Source organism: Triturus cristatus, chromosome 5_2 (assembly GCF_964204655.1).
Source record: "Triturus cristatus chromosome 5_2, aTriCri1.1, whole genome shotgun sequence".
Lineage (NCBI taxonomy): Eukaryota > Metazoa > Chordata > Amphibia > Caudata > Salamandridae > Triturus > Triturus cristatus.
The window spans coordinates 451761731-451784335 of NC_140588.1; the positions used below are offsets into that span (position 1 = coordinate 451761731).

Sequence of the window (22605 nt, forward strand, 5' to 3'; positions counted from 1 at the left end):
CTATCCTCCAGCCACTTACTTTTCCATGCTGATTCTGCATTCCTCTCTCTACTTTACTATCACCTGACAACTCTTCCCCCATCCTCGCACCTTCTACCATTTGTGTTACCCATTTTATTATCAACTCACCTGATTATGCTTTGCTATACTCTCTTTCCCTTTATCTATGGTGAGCATGCCCATTGTGATGTGACGTCATTCTTTGTTTTGAGTGTGATCTCTGTAGCATATCCCTGCATTTCATTCATGAGGGGGCAAGGAGCACTGAACTAGGGCACTTTAAGTACCCCACTAAGAATCACTGTTAATATGCAGATACAGCGATTAGGTCCAGATAGAAAGGCCAAGAAGGGAAGGTGATTAAAAACAAAAAAATCTAAACTTGTTTAGCTGAAATGTCTTGAGGGAGGCCACTAAATGTTGCTCAATGGAACTGGAATATTAGCCAGCAGCCCAGTCAAAGCACCTGGCAATGGGCTATAGCCCTTTCTCTTAACGGCTGGGAGGCACAGGGGAGGGGGCCCCCCGCTTTTGGACCTCGTCGCGCTTAACCATGGTTGGGAAGCCTAGGGGAGGGGCTACACCTATCCCTTGGGCCTCATAGCACTGAGGTCCTTGAAAACTCGGCAAAGTGCTGCAAGACTCCTATGAGTGTGAGCAGGGTCTGGGCCCTGGGCAGCTGCCCACACTGCCTATGCCTAGCGCCGGCCCTCACTGTGCCCAACCATGCCAGTTGAGATTGTTCACCACTGATGTCCTTGGTCCATCCTACCATGGCTCTGTAAACTGGGCTAAAGTACAGCCCTTTCTGCACTGGACTCTCATGGTAACGCGGGTGAGCAGTCCAATCCTTCTCAGCGAGGAAGTGTGAGGAGCAAGAGCTCAGGACTTAATCATCTAACAGACAATAACTTCTTTGTCCAGCTCAGTTCTTGTTTTGTGCTTTAGTACATACACATTATTTAATTACACAAGAGAACTAATTACTGCACAATCCAAATATTTTCAGGATTCTATGGTTGAACGCCTGGTTGCATTCTTCAGGTGCCACTAAACCCTCCCAATCCTCTCTTCTTCTAGGTGACATCCAGGTGCTGTAGTCCCCAATATCTAGTGGCAGAGACACACATTAGTCACAGCTGCAGATTATCACAGTTACCCCCTGGGATTTAGAAGTGCAATTCAGTCCCTCGACTTGCCCTTAGTTTACTTTGGGTGGAATTTCTCGAGTCCATGCACTCGTCTTCCTTTGAGCAGATCTCAACATGCGCTCTGGTCCTAGGGGGGAAGCTTGGAAATGCCTGTGTGCCGGTCTTCACAGGTAAGGCAATGGGATGGGGGCAGCCCATGCTTGTAAATAGCCGCTCCCTGATGTCTAAGTCTCTGGGGGGGGCAGTTCAGGTCTGCACCCCCTCTTCTCAGTGACGACATTCAGGTACGGGCCCCTGGACAAGTCTGGTTCATACCCGTGATGTGTAGGTGCAGTCTCTTAGGCTGACAAGGTGCAGTTGAGACCTACCTGGCAAACAGGGGTAAAGTGCAGTGGCAGCCATTCAGAGTCACAGCCCAAGTGGACAGTGCACATGTCCTTGCATTGGCTATTACAGTCTTTGGGACTTATCTCAGGTAGGAAACGCACAGAGAGACCGGGGGACCCCCCTCAAGATTCAGGTAACTCTTGGCGTCTCCTTTCTCTGGGTGCTCAACACAAGGGGGAACATAATGGGCTTCTCTTATTTTATAGTCTCTCCTCCTGCAAGGCAAGACACACTCATTCCCTTCTACAGCAGGCAGACATCAAGGCACTAGGCATGGCCTTAGCTCCTCCAGTCGAAAGATCACTTTTCAGGCGCTGTGCCCTCACCATTGGGAGGCAGCTGTCAGGCAGACACCAACCCTGGGTACGATTCCTTGCTTGGTCGTGAAGCAATTGGAACTGGAAGAAAATGAAGTGGCGTGGGTCCCACATTTACACATATTTTCCAAAGAGAGGTTGTGGATTCAGTGTCTCAAACCTCTGAACCTGTTTGGAGTGGTTTTCTTTCAATTGACCCTCTCGGGCTGCTTTTCCAGTTTGGGGAGGGACTGGCCAGGTGAAATGAAGTGCCAGCGAAAAAGCAGGTGCCATGTATTTTGCACTTCTCTGAAAAATGTCACCCTCTACTGTTTAGCAGGGCAATTACTGGTTCGTGGAGATACTGGGTTCACTGGGTGCCAGTAGTGTGATGTCTTGTTCTAGTTCAGTGTCTGATGACAATAAGACCAAGACCAAATTCCATTTGGTTGAACAAGTGCCAGATTACATTTTTCTGCTTCTCTAGTATTCTAATGGTGTACACACTTATGAAAGGGTAAAAGCTGAGCAAACATTTCTTGTCCCACTGTATGCAAATGACATAAAAAGGTAAACAATAAACTCAGTATTAATTAACGTACATTAATTCTGATTAGTACTGTGATTACTTATTTGTTAAAACAGTATCATTTTCTTGCTTCCTTTTCAGGTCAGGAAGAGCAAGAAGATCGGTTTCAGCAGAAATATTTTGGGTGTTGTTGAATCCGCGAGTAACTGTCTCTCTCTGTCTCGCACGCATTTACTGGTAAGCTCTGATTTCATGTCTGCCCTTGTTTGCAAGTTAAAGCTAAATAAATGTAGCACCTGGCCTGACTTTTTTTTTTTACCGTAAGCCAAGTCCAATATGGTCGCCGAATCTTGCAAGATGGTCAAACTCTTATGAAAGCTTTTGTGTCTGGCAAGGGCTGGAGAATCTTGAATTCGCTTAATACATATGTTAGAGCTACGAATTGACACTGGTGGGGCATGGGCTAAGGAGTTAAGGGGTTTTTCATTGGCCGAGTCGAGAAGTGCTTTAGCAACAGCAGTCCTGTCCAGGCGTGACAAGTGAGTAGGCTGCTAGGGTTCCTGTCCTGAGGCTGGGTGGACGGAGGTCTGGCATAGGATGTGCAGAGGCTGCCTGGTGTCCTTTGTTGAGGCCAGGCTTAGGTGGCCATCTTGAGGAGCAGGGAAATGAGGTCTGACACTCTAGTGAGGAAAAGCAATCACTAACAAGATACCTCTTGCCTCATAATAGTGAGTGAGTCTCTAGTGTAAGGATGGTACGTGTGATTGTAAGCTTTATGTGTTCCACGAGTGAAAGAGAGTTAGAATAATTTCAGGCTGCTAAGGCAGTGTTTACACTTGGAGCTGATTATGCCCTGTTGCATCAATAGGTGCCAAGGTATTGTGAATAACCTCTAAATAAGTTTTAAACACAGCAGTCCCTAAAGAAGGACAATCATCAAAGAGAAAGATGAATATAGAGTCAGTACTATATTTAAAGCTGTCCAGCCGGACAGGAATGCTTTTAATTTATCAAATTAACATGAAAACAATAAAGTGAGACACAAGCCTACATCATACTTAACGTGTATAAAGAGCATAAACACAAAACAAGAGAACACGGAAAGGCTCAGGCCGAGAGACTTGCTTGTATGTTACATATTCAATAGCACAAGTAAGAATGTGATGGGCCTTTAAAATAAAGAGTGGGCAGAAAATAGTCAAACACCAGAAATGGGTGGGGACATAGGTATGTACAAATCAAGAATGCTGCACGAAGGGAGTTGCGACCCTGTTAAAAAAATCTCTTAAATCAAAAATTGAATCAGCAGAAGTAGATAAAAAAGGGAGATGGACAATAGTTAAAACTGGGATATACAATAACTCATACTTAATTGTGGGTTATTATGGACCCAATATGGACGACCCGGCACCACTTCAAAAGGTATACTCCCAACGTCTGACCGCTCAGTCACCCATAATAATGGGAGGTAATTTTAATTTAATACTATACCCTAAAGAGGATAGACTCCCGGTCAGGAACAGTGCTAATCTACCTAAAATGAGAGAGTGGGTCGGTTTATGTATTAAAGACCTAGGGATTACAGACATCTGGAAAGAGAAAGGTGATAAGACCCATATATTCATATTTCAAAATAAAAAGCTTGGGCACTCATCTAGAATAGATCTATTCCTAATAGATAGAAGCTTAATCAGTATTATCAAAAAGGTAGAACGTATACCTGCCCATCTATCTGGCCATGTAGCAGTCTTACTGTGTATTTTTCCAAAAGTGATACCCACCAGTTCGAGGTGAACAGTAGATCGATTTATTTTTGCAGATCCCCTCCATATAGAGGCTTTAGCAAAAGAGACAGACCTATTCTTTCAGTTAAACAAAGAAGGGACCTCGAAACATATTTCATGGAATGCATACAAAGCTGTTATTACAGGGAAATAATTAATCTTGCATCATACAAAAATAAGAACACAAGGACTTGTATCAAGCAACTGGAAAAAGAGATAAAAACTTTAGAAGAAGAATTAGCCAAAGGGAAAACCTCACAGGAAATATCCAGACTAGAAGAGTAAAAAAAGCAAAGAAAGAGGATCTTTCAGATATACTGGAAGGAATCATAAGGAATAGATGGGAGGCAAGCAAACTCTCGCATTATGAATATGGGGAAGGATGTGGCAAGCTACTGGCTTGGAAAACAAAAACAGAGTTAACACGCAACAGGGTAGTAAAAATACAAAGTGGAGACCATTCAACATTCAACAGAGGACACTGACATTAGAGAAGCGTTTATAAACTTCTTTGTTAACCTATACTTGGAAGAGACCTCAGCAACAGCAGAACAAGTAAACCACTTACTGGACAAGATAACACTCCCTTCATTGTCCCAGGATCACAGGGTGGAGCTCAACCAAGAAATCACAAGAGAGGAGGTCACAGAAGTAATCAAAGACCTAAGAAAAAGGGAAAGAAGCTGGCCCCAACACACTCCCAAACGAGCTATATGTAAATTTACAAGAGGTGCTGGTCACCCCCCTGACAGAGCTCCTGAACGATATCTTTTTAACTAAAAGGGACCTCCATGACTCTTGGAACGAGGCAATCATTAGTATTGTATTAAAACCAGGTAAAGACCAAGGGCCTTATGTAGGTAGCCTAACATTTACCACTTCATAAATACCGAATTTTACTGATTCGGTATTTATGAAGTGGTAAATGCTATGCAGGTAATCCATCTGTAATATTTACCGATTCGGAATGGGTCGGTAATTTAGAATCGGTATTTACCGATTCGGTAATGGTAACTGGCCCATAGGAATCAATGGGAAGCCAGTTACCATTACCGAATCGGTAAATACCGATTCGGTAATGGGGGGAGCACAATCAAGGGTGGCAGGGTGTCACAGTGACACCCTGTTGCACCCCTGATTCCTGCATGTGTGCACATGTGGCACACATACATGCCCTAAGGGCATGTATGTCTGCCACATTGCACACTTCAAAGTGCAAAAAAATGCTTTTTCACAGCAATTCGTCATTTACCACCAACTTTTAGTTGGTGGTAAATAACGAATCCCCACAACAACCACACACTCCCCCTACATCTCATTTCAGGATTCGGTATTTACCGAATCGGTAAAATTACCGATTCGGTAAATTACCGAATCCTGAAATGTGCCCCCTACATACCAAAAGCCTGAATACCGGTCGGTAACGGGATAATTACCGAAAATCGTCTGTTACCGACCGGTATTGGGCTTCCTACATACGGCCCCAAGTCAAGTGGGAGTCTTATAGGCACATCTCACTCTTATTGCTGACTATAAAATATACACACAAATACTAGCTAAGAGATTGGGAAAAGTGGCCGGATTCCTAGTACACCCAAACCAAAAAGGTTTTGTTAGAGGAAGACAAATACAGGAACTAACACACAAACTAATAAGCGCAATAGATGTTGCAACTTATCAATCTGGCCCTTTATCAATTATAACCTTTGATGCAGCTAAGGCATTTGACAGAGTTAGTTGGCCCTTTTTAAATATTACTCTAGCAAAATTAAATCTTGGGGATATTTTTCAAGACGCAATAAAACAAATCTACAAAAAACCCTTGGCAAAGGTCTTGGTCAATAACAATCTAACAGACAAGATAACAATTAAGAGAGGTACAAGACAAGGCTGCCCTCTGTCCCCGCTGCTTTTTAATCTATACATTGAGCCATTAGCATGTATGCTGAGAAATAAACAGGAGATTATACCATTTGAATACCAAGGCTGGGAGAAAAAGGTAGGATTATACGCAGACGATCTGATAGTATTCACTAGTGATCTAGCGGCCTGACTCCCAATTATAGAAGATATCTTAGAACAATACGGGAAAGTCTCAGGCTACATGATAAATCAAATGAAATCAGAAATCTTAGAGTGGAACAACGAATCCAAGAACCCGATGGTGAAAGAGAAAATAAGGTATCTTGGGGTAGACCTCATAAAAGATATAGAGAAAATATCAAGTGTGAATTTTAACAGAATCCTCAAAGAAGTAAGGAAGCTTCTCAAAGTCTGGGGAAGTCTTCCCATGACCTTCATGGGAAGATCAAACATAATTAAAATGACTACACTGCCAAAATTTACATATCTGTTCAGTACCATCCCACTGGAATTCAAAACAGAGTGAATAAAAAAGTTGCAAGGAGAACTAAGCATTTTCATGTGGGTCACAAAAGGAACAAGAAACGCCTTGAAGAAGCTGAGAAGAAAAAAGGAAGAGAGGGGGATCATAAGTCCAGATATCTCGGAATATTGCAGAGCCTTCCAATTCAAATACACACTAAAACTGCTGGATAAATATGATGTGTACCCCGCATATTTGCAGGCACTAGTTAATACAGAAGGAAATCACTACCTCTACAAATTTGTACAACCAAAATACTTCAGAAAAATAAAGTTGAAGACTCTCTGGTCAGCCACAAAACTATGGTACCAAATAAGAAGTACTCTGAAAATTCCATACTATTGTGAACTCGCTCCAATCTGGGACTCCCCTGGAACCCCAGAGTGTCTTAGAGACAAATTAGCAACCTCCCTGTTGGAAGGTGGCATAACCAAATGTGGCAAACTAATAGAAAACAACACGATTATCGAATGGGAAGTCCTCACAGAAACGACCAAAGGCACTCTGGCAAGATTTAAGTATTACCAACCAACTAGCTGGGTTAAAATCCTTAAAAAAGAAGAATAGGGGACTAGTGAATTTGAGAAAATGTTTCAGGAAGAGAGCACCATTAAAAAAGAAATCTCACGCTGGCCCTCATACAGGCAGGGGAAGAAAAATATAAAAACCCGAGCAAGATCTGGGGGAAAGAACTGCGGGAGCTGGATGTTCAACATACATGGCAAGTATCAATGGCTACATGTTGGCGAATAGTAAAATCTGCTCCTCTGAGAAAAAAATCACCTGTTTACTGCACACAGAGCGTATAGGTCACCAAAAAGGCTATCTAAGCTCAATAAACAGAAGGTGAGAAGCTGCCTAAAATGTGGAGAAGAAGGAGCAGATGACCTACATATGTTTCGGCAGTGCCCCCAGCTAGAGGAATTTTGGAAAAGAGGCGGGTAAGACCTTATCCAGGCTGTTGGGTCAACCAGTGGAGGTAAGCATGGATCTTGTTATTTTTGGGATAGGTCATCACAACTTGAATTACCCGAAACTGAACAAAGATGAGGAAAACCTCATTTTCCTGTTAATATTGTTATCCAGAAAGGAAATATGCATTAAATAGGTTAAAAACATACCTCCAACACATGAAGAATGAATGACTTCTATTCGAAGGGTAAAGAAATTGGATAGAAGTGGGATCATGGGCAAAAGATATAAATTCTGGAGCATTTGGGAACAACATAACCAACCAAACTAAAAAAAGGGTTTGTGTCATAAATGCCCAATGATTAGACAATGCAATAATATCTTCAATCAGGGTCTTGAATGAGTAGTCAGAATGACTAGCTCCCCCCCCCGTGACTAGCTCCCCCCCCCGAAAACAATTTACGCTGGAAGCAGACCGAAAGGGGCCCTTAAGAAAGGAAGGGGCGAGTAGTCAGAATGACTAGCTCCCCCCGCAAACTGTTTACGCTGGAAGCGGATAGAAAGGGACCCTTAAGAAAGGAAGGGGCGAGAATCTCCAAGCTCACACTGGCGCTTACCGAGGAGAGGTCCCTTTTTCGGAACAGATTGGTAAAGGGGCCCCTAACACCTCCACCTCCAACATATTGCACAATGAGGACAAAAAAAAGAATGTGATGGGACACCGTTACACATAAATAATATTAATTAGAAATGCGTTTACAGTATACATTGAGTTGACGACGTTTCGATCCCTTTTAAACATTTTTGGGATCATTATCAGGACATAGTGTTACATGCCTGAATAAAATTGCCGTACATCAGTACAGATGAATCTGGTAGACATGTGAACCGCGTTCGCGGTATCACAACGAGAGGGCTTGGAGGGCCTGCGGACAGTGAGGTAAGCGATTGGTCCGATATGGAGTTACTTTGTGTACCCGTAATCCTGTAGTTATGCGCTTGAAAAGATGTGAACCGCGTCCGCGGTTTAACCAAGTGGTATGCTTGAATCAAGGTCTCGATGGACCTCGTGCAGAAGAAGCGCTGGTGTCAAAGCGTCTTCACTGTAGGCATCCCACTGTTTTTGTGTTAATTTTATAAATTAAAAGCATTCCTGTCCGGCTGGACAGCTTTAAATACAGCACTGACTCTGAGTCTATATTCATCTTTCTCCTTGATTATTGTCCTTGTTAGACTTGGGGGTCTCTAGTTGGCACAGGTATGCACTTGTGACAAATAGGGACCTCGTCGTCTGGTGGCCCTTAAAGCGAAGTGGGAGGGAGAACTAGGAGACTTTGACGAGGCGGAATGGCAGGAGGGCATATCTTCCCCCAGGGAGGTAGCGATACCATCCAAACTCAAACTAATACAGTTGAAAATACTGCATCGCACTTACTATACCCGAACTCTCCTATACAAACTCAAGCAGACAGACTCACCATTATGTCTTCGACAGTGTGGACAGGAGGGGACTCTCTTTCACACCTTATGGACGAGTCCCATAGTGATCCAATACTGGAGGGCGGTAATGCGCACACTTTCTCAGGTAACAAAAACCACGACGCTCCTGGAGCCCAGGAGGTGCCTCCTTAACATATGGGAACCCACGGACCTTAACTGCTCAATGCAAACGTGGGTAACAATAGGCATGATGGTGGCAAAACGAAATATAGCGCAGAGGTGGGGATCCAGACAGACCCCTACCCTCCCCCAGTGGTGTGGAGACATGGATTCCATCATGATTGCGGAAAAGGCAGTGTATATTCACAGAGGGTGCCCCAAGAAATGGACACAGATATGGGGGAAATGGAACAGTTATCGAGGGGATATATGCGAACCCCCTAGGGAGGACTCAGATTCAGAACTCAGTGAATAGGCGGGTTGAGGGATTATCTGGGAAACGGGTGGGCAATGATGAAGTCCTGGATGGAGCACTGACTCGGAGAACCGAGATAATGTATTTGCTAATTATTGTAATGCTGTATTTGATGTGGAATGAAACTGCAGGTAGTTGTGGAATGATCCTCACTGTATGCAATGTCACAGATTGTTATATATGGTAAGGAAAAACCAATAAAAAGTTATTTTAAAAAAAAATAGGGACCTCGTCCTTTAGTCAGGGTAAGGGAGTACAATCCTAAAATAACTCCTGCTCACCCCCTTGGTAGCTTGGCACGAGCAGACAGGCTTATCTCAGAGGCAGTGTGTAAAGCATTTGTGAACACATACAGTAACCAAGTGACAACACTACAAATGGAAACCACATAGGTTTTATATAAAAAATAAGTATTCTTCATATAGATTTACCACATGACCATTAAACAACAAAAATACACAATACTGTTACTTTAGATGGTAGAATTTTGCTTAGTTCTCTTAAATTCTTAGATGCGACACTTTAAGTCAATGTACCTTTTAGATGCGACACGCAGGGCAACGAAAGTGTTGCAACGATGTTGATGTGATGAAGTTTTTGGTGCAAAGAAATAAAGACGTGAAGATCTTCCAGATGCGGCACGCTTCTCCGATGTTGCGAGAAGACTCGACTCGATGCTTCAGCTGCAGCGGTGACACCCTTTACACGATGCGACGACAGCGGCCTTGGCAGCGACACTCTTCTCCGACGTTTGCGAGCCGCTTCCGCTCGATGCGATGTTGCAGCGGCGACACCCCTTTACGAGATGCGACGACAACAGCTCCGACGGCAGCACGCTTCTCCGTGGATGCGAGGTGCTTTTCTTGATGCGGTGCAATGCGACAACTACGATGGCTGCGATGGCGACACGCTTCTTCCTCGATGTGAGACTCTTCTCTTGATGCGGTGCGGTGCGATGCGTCAGCTACGATGGCTGCGATGGTGACACGCTTCTTCGGCGTTGCGAGACACTTCCTGGATGATGCGAGACGATTCCGCTCGATGCGATGCTGCAGCGGCGACACACTTAACGAGATGCGACGACAACAGCTCCGACGGCAGCACGCTTCTCCTTCTTGAGTCGCGCTTCCAGCTCCTTGCCACACGCAGTGCCTCAGAAGGCCCAACAACAGCAGCAGGCACTTCCAAAGAACTCTGGGGAGCTGGGGGTGAAGTCTGTTGTTCTTGAGACTTCAGCAGGAGGCAAGCTCTATTCCAAGCCCTTAGAGATCCTTCACAAGTTGAGCAAAAGTACACACAAAGTTCCTTTCTCCTCTCTTTGGCAGTAAGGCAACCACTGCAGGCCAATCCCCCAGGTTCAGGGATAGTTTCCTCCTCAGCTTCTTCTGGTTCCTCCCTCAGCAGAGGTTCTTCTTGTTTTCCCAAAGTGATCTAAATTCTTGGGATCAGGGTCCCAATATTTATACCCAGAAATCCTTTGTCCACTGAAGGCAGAGGGGCCTTTACCCAGTCCAAACCAGTTCCTGAGCACTTTGTTTACCAGACTTCTCCTTTCCTTTCACAGTGCAGGGCAGAAACATTAGACGCCCCACAGGAGGTGGAGCCAGCATTGTGGAAGGCAAGTACATCCCTGGAGCACTTTGTTGACAGGATTCCTCCTCTTCATTCTCTGTGCAGGGCAGAGACATCAGCCGCTCCACAGGAGGTGGAGCTAGCATTGTGGAAGGCAAGCACAGCCCTATTCAGGTCCCAGGTGCAACTCCTCCCACCCATCTGGATGCAGATCTCTCTATTCACCACTGGGGCACCTCACCCTGTCTCCTGGAATTCCCCAGCCCTATCACTCAAACTCCAGACAAAGGAATACACAGCCTAGCAGAGGCAGGTTTGAATGGTTAGACAAGAAAATGCCTTTTCTAAAAGTGGCATTTTCAAACACAGAATGTTAAAACCAACTTCACTAAAAGATGTATTTTATCATCCTGAGTTCAGGCATACTAAATTCGAATTTCTACCATGTTCTCTGAGTCAGTTAGGATTATAAGATGTAATAACCAAACTATGGAGAACAGTTAGCCTTGCAATAGTGAAAAACGAAAATGGCTGTCATTCACTATTAGAACATGCCACACACACCAGGGCATGTTCTACCTTATCCTTACAATGCACCCTGCCCTTGGGCCTACCATAGGGGTGTCTGATATGAAGAAAAGGGAAGGTTTAGGGACTGGCAAGTGGGTGCACTTGCCCAGTCAGCATGACAGTACCAGACTGCACGCAGGCTCTGCAATGGCAGACCTTAGACACATGTTTACAGGCTGCTTCTGTGGGTGGCACAACCAGTGCTGCAAGCCCACCAGCAGTATTTGGATTACAAGCCCTGGGCACTCCTGGTGCACTGTACTAGGGTCTGACAAGTAAACCAAACCAACCAATCATGGAATCACAAATCATACATCAATTTACAATAGGGAGCACTTGCACTGTGGCACTAGACAGCAGTGGCACGGTGCCCTGAGCAATTAACACCAGCAAAAACAGATGAGGCAACAACGAAAAATGGAAGGGAGACTCATGCCAATGTGCCAGTTCTAACAGTCCTTGTTTAGGGACCGCTATGTTTAAAACTTGTAACTACCCAAGGTCCCTGACCAATTGAACTGGGTTCCCTTGTCCTCTATAGCATAACATCTAAATAAGGCACCCAGCCACTTGAGTACTAGTTGCTATCGTAGCTGTGTATGGTATATTTATAGAGTTCCTGTGCCCAATAGGCAAGTTAGAGCAATGGACTGATACATTCTGATGTTTATAGGCCTGCATACCCACTGCACACCAGATTAGGATGTGCACCAACTGCTTGTGCCGGTCAATAACCACCCAGGCATGCTTCACAAGGTGTGTGTTCAAGGTATGTGAATCCAGGGGTACCAAGAGAACCGGTATCTATCTATATTTGGATTCTAACGGTGAGACAAATGATGAGATTGGGACCTTTACCCATTCACATAGCAAGCTACTATGATGTCCTTCTCAGTAGACGTCTTCTCCTACATCTTGCACTCTAGGACACCACTTAGAGGGTAGGTTCCCATCCAAAAGGGACAACCTAGAATTGCCTCTACTGTCCTCAACCATCTGTATTCCTCAAATTAAATGTTCCGGTGACATTAGTTTTCTGGGAATGTCCAGTCTCACGCTTTACAGAGGTGACATGTAGAAGGGGCATGCTGGACATTTCCTTATTGGTGCATTTGACTGTCCTTTGCCACCTTGGCTACACAAGATCTACCATGCTTCTGTTTGATGTGTTCCTTAGGGTATGGGTTAGAGTTTTCCCTCATGAATCAAGATCCCCTGACACTATCTTCTTTCTGCCTGAGAGATACAGACTCTTCTTCTTGCCCGTGCCCTTATGTTCTTGGTGGGTACTTGCTGTTCCACTGTCAGCACATCATGTCAGTCTGACTATATAGTTACCGGTCTCACACAGGGACCTGTGGATTTCTAAATCTACGTGCATAGATTTCATGCAAAAGAGGAGAGAGGGTTCTTAGATCAGGGTCTGCTGTGTTCCCATGCTTCGCTTAGGCTTCTCCTTAATGTGGGTCACGTAAAATGTATCTTCTCCGTGAATGCTGGTATCCTGTTATTGCTGCTCTTATGTTAGTGCTGTTCTTTTCCGTTTGACCGTAGTCCTTGATTCCTAGCGCCAACATTTTTTACACTTAATAGAATTCCCTATAAATTAATAAATAATTATTAAAGAATAGTGGGAAGTACAGCTGCAGGCTAAACTCTGAGTAAGAGGACAGTTGTTATCGCCCCTAACCTCCGCCCAATGGAAACCCCACAGGGCTTACACTATGACATAAGCATGTGATTTAAGTTTCTAAGTAAACATGCACCCTAAAGACATAGGAAGGGGATAGTTCATGGGCCCTGGGTAATCAGGATATGCCGAGCTCAAAGTGAACCTTGGCAGCGGAAAAGAAACTGGAAAGACATCCCATATTACCTTTTAAAGACACAGCCCGGTTACATTAGGTAGCACTACTCGTCAGCTACCAGAGAAATGGTCACCCCGACTAAGAAAGGGATAAAAAGTCCAGGGGTTTTGCTCTACCTACTTGCCCTCTAGAATGATCAATAAAATTCACTTTTAGTCTCTAATAGTGGGACAGCTAGCTGTCAACCTCAGGTCACTGTGCCACGTTTTCCCACTGCCCTTCCTAAACTGCACCCCAGCTGCACTACCGAATTTGAGACATCAGTCATGCAGCACCGAGTAAATCCACTAACTTCAAAGTCACCAGTGGGGTCAAGTTATAGTAAGCGATCACAAGCCAAAATGTTGTCACCGCAGCCTTCAGGATGTGTAGACCTCCCCAGGACTAGTATTTCTGCGCTCAGTTAGCTTGTTGAACACTCATTCGGATCGAGACACATAGCAAATCTATAGAGTTCATCAGAATGTAGACCAAGTAGCTCCAGTCTTGGCTAAGCCACACATTCAAACATGAATTTCATGTTTCAGATCATATTCTGTGTCCTAGAGACGAGGGGCAACCATGTTAGCAGAAAGGAATCTTGCTAACTAGTGGTGCGAAACCCAAAGTTATAATGATGGATCATGGGACTACTGAGTGGTGTACAGACATGTCACTAAGTAATTTAATGTAAATGGACTTTTCACTCTTGTTTTATTGACTGAGTGTAGTTGCAGTTGTGAGGTCTGGTTACTTATTTCACAATTATTTCAGCTGCTCACACCCTTTCTTGCTTTCCTGGTTCTTTTCTTCTCGTCTTTTCACTTAAAGATGCTAATATTTCTGGTTATTTTAGAAGTCCTCGAGCAGGAGGGCCGCACAGACCTTTTATTGCACCAGGGCATTTCCCATGTGGGCTGGGGCCCTTGGAGGTCGGGTTTGAAAGCCCAGGTCCCTCAGCCCCACCTCCCTATAAATAATTTCATCAGGTACGAAGATGCTTCAAGAGAGAAACAAAGATAGGGAGAGAGGGGGAAGTTAGGGAGAAAGCGATCACAGAGGGAGAAGAGAGGAGAGAAGGCGAGAGAGAGAATGGATGGATGGACGAGACACAGCACAATGAGAAGAGAGCGGGGCTAGTTTGAACATTTTTACCACGGCTGCTTTTGGTTCCCCAGTCTGGCCCTGTCCTCGAGCCACTTTAATGCTTGGGGTGGGGGTTAGTTAATATAGATCCCAAAGTTTTGGAAATATGTTCCAGGGCCGTAGACAAATTATCATAGATTCTGCAATCAATGTCGCTCTTTTTAGCTCTCCCATTGCCAATGTTACTGTTCAAATTCTAGCTGTAATTTAGTTACTAACTTATATAAAATTTTACTGTGTGAAATCTGTTACCTGTGGGCTTTGCCTTTTCTGTTTTTTTTTCTGCTTGACTTGTCATCTTAGTCTCCTCTTCTCTTGTACCCTGCACAGATCAAAACATCCAGTGCAAGGGTGTGATAATTCCCTTCTGGAAGCGCATTCTTGACTAGTGTCTGACTCTGTAGTTCATTCAGATTCTTGGCGTCTCTCAGATATTATGTTTGGTAATTTTGCCCCTTTTTCACACTGTGCAGTACTTCAGGGACAGATATTACGTTGTGGTTTCTTTCCCTGAATGGGCCTCTCTTTTGAATTAGCCTCCAAGAGCCAAAAGTTTACATTTGCTAAGTGAATGGTTTACTAAATATTGGTGATCAGCTCCTAGTTTTTTAAAAAAATCTACCTCTTTTTCTACGTTTCCAGTTATTGCTAAAGCACTGCTTCCGCCTTGTCCCTTTTTGTTCAATTTTCTGCTCCCCCGTCCTTCCAAAGCGTTCTGCATCTGCAGCTCCACAGCAGGCCTGCTTCCCATTGCTACCTGGCTGCTTCTAGCTCAGTTGTCCTCCTAACCTTCTTCTGGACTTTTGGACTCCAGACTGGCTTGTGGGTGTTCCTCTTGTGCAAGATTAGAATGTTTTTTCTTTTCCTTAGGATGTTTTTCTGGTCTAATTCTGATCATATGATACTCAAACCAAACATATGCCTATCTTGGCTGATTGGATGGCTGAGTTAGTATCAGGTGTAGCTGCCTTCTCCTATCTATGAATTCTTAACTTGATTACTTGGGACCTGCAACTCCATGCTGGCCAGGCGTAATATAGATGCAGGGTGTCCAACTACCTAGGGCATCACTGTCCCCTCGAGACTAGTGCATTTTTAACTCTGGACAGTCTTTACAGTACCAGGAGAGAAGTCATCTGTTGTTTTTCATCCTATCAGTGGATGATTCGAGCTTAGCTTGGTATTCTGTAGCTTCTGGGGCTACTGGAGCTCCTATAGTAATTTTTAAGTTTTGGGGGGATTTTTGATCTGGGAAACAAAAGTACAGGCAGGTTAGGGACTGGTCTCCATCATAATGGAAGAATATTAAAAGCAAGATAGTAAATTGGTCTTATTAGTTCTATTAAATTGCATATATATATATATATATATATTCACTGAAAAAACCATAGGTTTCACACATGTTATAGTTAGCTGGACATTTTACTGATAAAAAACCAATGAAATTCCACCGTTATAGTTACTGCAGGCAACTATAACTCACGCGACCGCAATCCTCTGCTGATGCTAATACTGTATTTAGGGCCTCATGTAGGTAGCATACCAGTTACCACTTCTAAAATACCGAACGATACCGAATCGGTATTTTAGAAGTGGTAACTCGTATGTAGGTAATGAGTCGGTATTTTTTACCGATTCGTTACTATTCGGTAATTACCGAATCGGTATTTACCGATTCGGTAATGAGGCATACCTTCCCATTGATGGGAAGGTATGCCTCATTACCGAATCGGTAAATACCGATTCGGTAATGGGGGGAACACATACAAGGGTGGCAGGGTGTCACATTGACACCCTGTTGCACCCCTGATTCGGCCATGTGTGCACATGTGGCACACATACATGCCCTAAGGGCATGTATGTATGCCACATTGCACACTGCTACGCGCGTAAAAATGCATTAACACATACATTAATTATTTACCACCAACTATAAGTTGGTGGTAAATACCGACTCTTAAACACACACACACACTCCCCCTACATCTCAATTTTGGTTTCGGAATTTACCGAATCGGTAAAATTACCGATTCGGAAAAGTTACCGATTCGGTAACATTACCGATTCGGTATTATTACCGAATCGGTAATTTTACCGATTCGGTAAATTCCGAAACCAAACTTCGTCCCCCTACATACCAATAGCCAAAATACCGGTCGGTAACGGTATAATTACCGAAAATCGGCCGTTACCGACCGGTATTTGGCTACCTACATGAGGCCCTTAGACACTTATTTGCCCATGTCTTCTTCCATTAAATTTTAGCTATACATATATTACAATTATTATTTTTTCATAAAGACACATATGTCATCAGCAGAGGATTGCGGTCGCGTGAGTTATAGTTGCCTGCAGTAACTATAACGGTGGAATTTCATTGGTTTTTTATCAGTAAAATGTCCAGCTAACTATAACATGTGTGAAACCTATGGTTTTTTCAGTGAATTTGCAAGGTTTTTTAAATGCTAATTCCTAACTATAACGTGTGTGAAACCTATGGTTTTTTCAGTGAATTTGTACGTTTTTTTAAATGCTAAGTTACTTTACGCCATTCGTGGCGTGCGCGCCCACTTAACGCAGTTCGTTCCGTGCGCGCACGGTGCGCTTCGCGCACCGTGCGCGCACAGTGAGCACGCGGTGCGCTTCGCGCACCGCGTGCCCACGTTACGCTAGATGGGCCATGAACGGACGATGCGCTTTGCGCACCGTGCGCACATGGAGGACATATGATGAGCATCGTTGTGACATGTAATATATTAGTTTTTCTTATTTTTCTTCGGGCACCATTTGCACTTGGGGTGGGGAGAGTGTGGATACTGTTTTTTTGGTTTTTGTATTTTTTACCGTACGCGTACGGTAAGCGTAATCGGCGAAATTATCAAAAAAAATAAAATTCCCTTTTTTGCCTTGGGGGATCGTTGGGGACTCCCTCAACATGGCTAGGTGCTTGGGAGCTGTCTAAACAGCCCCTTTACATGTTTTTGCCCTTTATTTTTCAACCCCCTGTCAGAGTGCGAGAGAGAAAATGGCGGCCGCAGCTTCCTGGTTTCGACCGATTCGAATGTTTACTAAGATCTAACAGCCAATCAGAATCGCGCTCGCGCACGTCACCGTACGCGTACGGTAAGCGCACGGTAAGCGCACCGTAAGCTGGCTCAGATATATATATATTGATTTAAAGGCTATTTTCTCAGAATCTACTGAACAGATTTACACCAAACCTACAAAAGGCACTTCCTTGACCTGAGGACTACCTCTCTGCCAAATTTCAAGGAACTCTATTCAGCCGTTCGGGCTGTAGCTGTGTCTAAAGGTCCTATGGAAAAATGCATGGGAAAAACGCGTTTTGGGACCCCCCTTTTATCTCAGCCCCCGCTTGACGAATCCCCCCGAGACTTTCAGGGTAGGAGCGGAGCGTAGCGCCCCACCTATTTTGAAAATTTCGCGAGGATTCGTCGACCGGCGCAAAAGTTATTCCAAATAGAATGTTGCGGATTTCCTATGGAAACGTGGTCCTAACTATAACTATCTACTGGCGACCGCCAGTAGATAATATATATGAAAAGATACTCGATCTCCCAAAACTTCCACTGCGGCGATAAGAGAGACCCGGACTCCAAAATGCGTGACAAAGTAGGTTGTTTATTTTCTCAAGCCGTTATGACGCGTTTCGAGCACCTCCGTGCTCTTGTTCACATACGGAAATCTTAGTCCCCTTTTACTTTTTATATTTTCTAATGCCACCTCCCCAGTCATATGATACATCATGTGATGCCTCATGTGATACATAGACATAGAAAAAATCGTAATCATGCATATTGTCAATATTCTTTTTCACAACAATCGGTGTAATCCACATGTACAATGTTCATCATATGGATACTTTTGTTTCAATAAATATATGAATAAATAAATATATAAATATTTATTTCTCCATTTATAAAAAACATACATCAAAAAAACCATAATTTGATGGTGACTGTTATTTCTGCCTTAATGCATTCGTTTCTATAATAAAATCAGATATGCTAAGATCAGATAAAATTATTATATAAAACTTGACCATTGTATATTTGTTTGAAAACAGGATATTTCATATGGATAAATATTGGCCCATTGCATCTCAATATATCCTATTTATATGACTGCACTAATGCTATTAACATAATGTAAAATATCCTGGATTGGTCAATGCCACATGTTTGAACAGTGTTTGCTGATACAGGGGATTTGTGTCTACGGTAGTTGTTGCTTCATTTGAAAATACAAATACAAATACATGATAATGTGCAAAGGCTGTATACAAGATTGCATTTACTTTATACTCTTTTTCTTACTATTATTTTTGCTCAGTGCATGTAGTGGGACAGCCGTCCCTAACATACAATGTAAAGTGCTGGTGCCTAGAGCCTTAATGCATATGTCTATGAATATTTTCTTTATGTGATAAAAAAGTGTAGATAAATATAGGTAAAAATGTGGATAAAAAATGTATATACATAGCTGCCTGAGGTTTGTTCAGCAATGTGTGAAGAGAAAGTTTGAAATGATATGCACGTATTTTCATTATGTGCATGTGTATATCCCTTCAGCCTGTGATATGCCCTGCATTGTCATTTCGAAATCAGGTAAAACTTTATAATAGTGTGGAAAATTGGACATGATGAAATTTTGTCATAGGAAATTGTGAAGATCCTCCGTGTTGTTCAATCCGTTTGGAGCTTTGCAGTCAAGTTCAAGAATCATACGTGATTCCAACTGACGAAGGAGTTATATATATATATATTACCTACTGGCGGTCGCCAGTAGGTAGATATAGTTAGGACCTATTTTCCATAGGAAATCCGCAACATTCTATTTGGAATAACGTTGGTGCCGATTGACGAATCTTCGCGAAATTTTCCATACTTTTGGCCAGCTACGGTCCGCTCCTATCCTGAAAATTTCACGGTGATTCGTCAAGCGGGGGCCCCATGCATTTTCCCATAGGACCTGTTGACGCAACTACAGCCCGAACTGCTGAACGGAATTTCACCAAATTTGGCAAAGGGGTAGTCCTCAGTTCAGACTCGTGCCTTTTGCTAAAATGGTGTAAATCCGTTCAGTAGTTCCTGAGAAAATCCAAAGTAAAATCATAGATATATCTATGGCCTCGGAGGATCCGCGCACCCTCCCCGCACCCAGCGCGCACCCTGCCGTGCACAAGCTGTATTCTAATTGGCTGTCAACACTCCAGATCAGGAAGTGTTGGCAGCCATCTTGTGCCTCGGTAGAACCGAGGCACAAAAAACCTATAAAACAAATGCGAAAAATGCAAAAAGGGGGGGCAGGGTAGAAAATCGGTGAGATTCGCGCACCCAGCATGAATTTCGGCCGGAAAAAAAAAAAAAAAGCGCGGGACTCCCGCGCTTCTTTGGTAATTGGCCCCTGGGGGGGGGCCAAATCCCGGGGGCAGAATTCAAAAAAGTGTGGGGGTCCCAATCCCCCCCCACACTGCCCCGGGGACCGCCACCCCCCGGGGCTCAAAGATAGTATATGCGGGGTGCTCACGGTCCCCCTGCAGCCCCGGGGACCGCCACACCCCCGGGGCTTCTTGAAAATGGGTGGGAGGGCTCGCAGCCCCCCCAGCCCCGGGGACCGCCACCCCCGGGGCTTGAAGTAATTTGGGATGGGGGGCTCTCAGGCCCCCCCAGCCCTGGGGACCGCCACCCCCCGGGGCAACTTGTCAATGTGGGAGGGGGGCCACGCGGCCCCCCTCCTGGAGCCTTGAATAGGCCCTGGGGACCGCCACCCCCCAGGGCCGGCTCCTGCAGTGTCCCGGGATGCCCACCCCCGGGACACTGTAGTTGGCAATGACAGGGCGGGAGCCTCGCGGCTCCCGCCCTGTCATTGCAAACTGCTATGTTTCATTGAAGCGAGAGAAGGGAAACCTGCTCTCACTTCAATGAAGCAAAGCTGATTGCTTTTCCACATGGGGAGCAGCATGTTAGCTGCTCCCCATGTGGAAAAGCAATGCCGGCTCCCGCAGGACGCGGGGAGCTGGCTGGGACCGTGGGGGGATTGGGGACCCCCCCCACGGCCCCCAACAGAGGCCAGGCCCCGGGGGATGGGGCCATAAGTGGCCTAGGAGGGGGGTCACGCGGCCCCTCTCCCAGATTAAAATTTTTTAAAAAAAACAAAACAATGGCCGGCCCCAGGGGATGGAGTCCCCGGGGCCTTAAAGTGGCCACAGGAGGGGGGCTATGCAGCCCCCCTCCATAAAAAGGGCAAGGGGGGGGGCACCAGGAACCTCCAGTATGCACCAGGGGGCTGCCTTGCAGAGAGGTGTAATGAGGCCAATCCCCTTTTTACACCTCTCTGCAACGCACCTTGTGGCGCTTACTGGAGGTACCTGGTGGCCTAGTTGGCCGCCAGGGGACCTCAGGATTCAAGGGGACTTAATCCCCTAGCTTAAAACGCGCCACGGGGCGTGTTTGCACAGTGGTGAAGGTAGGGGGTGGGGCCTGAGGTGATATGTGTGCAAACACGCCCTGTGGCACATTTTAAGTTCAATCCAGAGGTCCCCTAGAGGCCAACTAGCCCACCAGGTACCTCCAGTAAGCGCCACGGAGCTGCGTTGCAGAGTGTTGTAAAAAGGGGCATGGCCTCTGAACACCTCTCTGCAACGCAGCTCCCTGGCGCATACTGGAGGTACCTGGTGGGCTAGTTGGCCCCCAGGGGACCTCTGGTTTGAAGAGGAATTAATTCCCCAACTTAAAACCATTGTACAAATATTCCTCTAAAATCAGCCGAACTACGAATTCCGATTTACTCACCTGTTATTAGGAGAGAACCCAGGGCTGCATCTTTTAGCCCAGCACTGACCCTGAAAAGTAATTCTAAGCGTACTTACTAGTAACTTGTATTTCCTTCCATAGGAATCCATTGTGTGGTTTTCACCAGAAAAGTTTCTGTGTCCATTTTTGAAACATACAAATATTCCTCTAAAATCAGCCGAACTACGAATTCCAATTTACTCACCTGTTATCAGGAGAGAACCCAGGGCTGCATCTGTTAGCCCAGCACTGACCCTGAAAAGTAATTCTAAGCGTACTTACCAGTAACTTGCATTTCCTTCCATAGGAATCCATTGTGTGGTTTTCACCAGAAAAGTTTCTGTCTATTTTCACAAACTAAAAATATTCTTAAAAAATCGTCTGTATGGCTTAAACACATTCTTTCAACTGTTTACAGGAGATTGGCCAGTGCTGGATCCAGGATTCACCACTGAGTAAGAAAAAGTAACGATAACACTACTTACCTTCTAAGTGAATTTTCTGCCATAGGATAACATTGGTGATTTTATGTGAAACATTTTCAAAGTGTCAACTTTTAAAATACAATAATATTCCTTAAAAATCACTACTGTAACCAAAAGGCTTTTACTCAACTGTTTACAGGAGATGTCCAAGGACTGAATCTAGGATCCAGTCCTCTGGTTAGAAAAGTAATCCATAAAGTAACTAATTGCATTTGACTAGAAATTCACATTGAGCTCAATGTTGCATTGTGTTTGAAATTGTGTTGCCCATTGCAACAACTGTAACTACTGTACTTAAAAGTCTATTGCCTATTTGAAAAGTATTTAAACTAAAGTAATTCATTCTGAGAAAGTATATTTTGTATTGTAATGTATAATGTAATTAAAAAAATAAAATATTTAAAAATAAACAGTTTACAAAATGTAGTAAATCAGTATCAAAATAATCAGTATAACAATTAATACATTAAAAATTGTCATTTACAAAACCTTTGAAATTCACTGAAAAAAAACATAGGTTTCAGGCCTGATACAGTTAGGAATTAGCATTTAAAAAACCTTTGAAATTCACTGAAAAAACCATAGGTTTCAGATCTGATATAGTTAGGAATTGACATTTAAAAAGCCTTAGAAATTCACTGAAAAAACAATAGGTTTTAGGGGTGTTATAGCTAGCTGGACATTTCACTCGAACAAAACCATTGAAATTCCTCCGATATAGTTAGTTGTACTAACTACATCTCGCGCGCCCGCAATCCACTGCTGATGATGTCACATATTACATCATTCATGACATGGTCAGTGACATCA

General features: G+C 44.1%; 1 protein-coding gene across 4 annotated transcripts in view; it reads left to right on the forward strand.

Annotated features, from left to right (window-relative positions):
- COA1 (cytochrome c oxidase assembly factor 1) overlaps positions 1-22605 on the forward strand; it is a 452120-nt gene that overhangs the window by 214922 nt on the left and 214593 nt on the right. For all 4 annotated transcript variants that reach the window (XM_085607408.1, XM_085607407.1, XM_085607406.1 and 1 more), the window contains one exon: positions 2505-2600. The gene's annotated coding sequence lies outside the window, so the exon portion shown is untranslated. The remainder of the gene's footprint in view (positions 1-2504; positions 2601-22605) is intronic.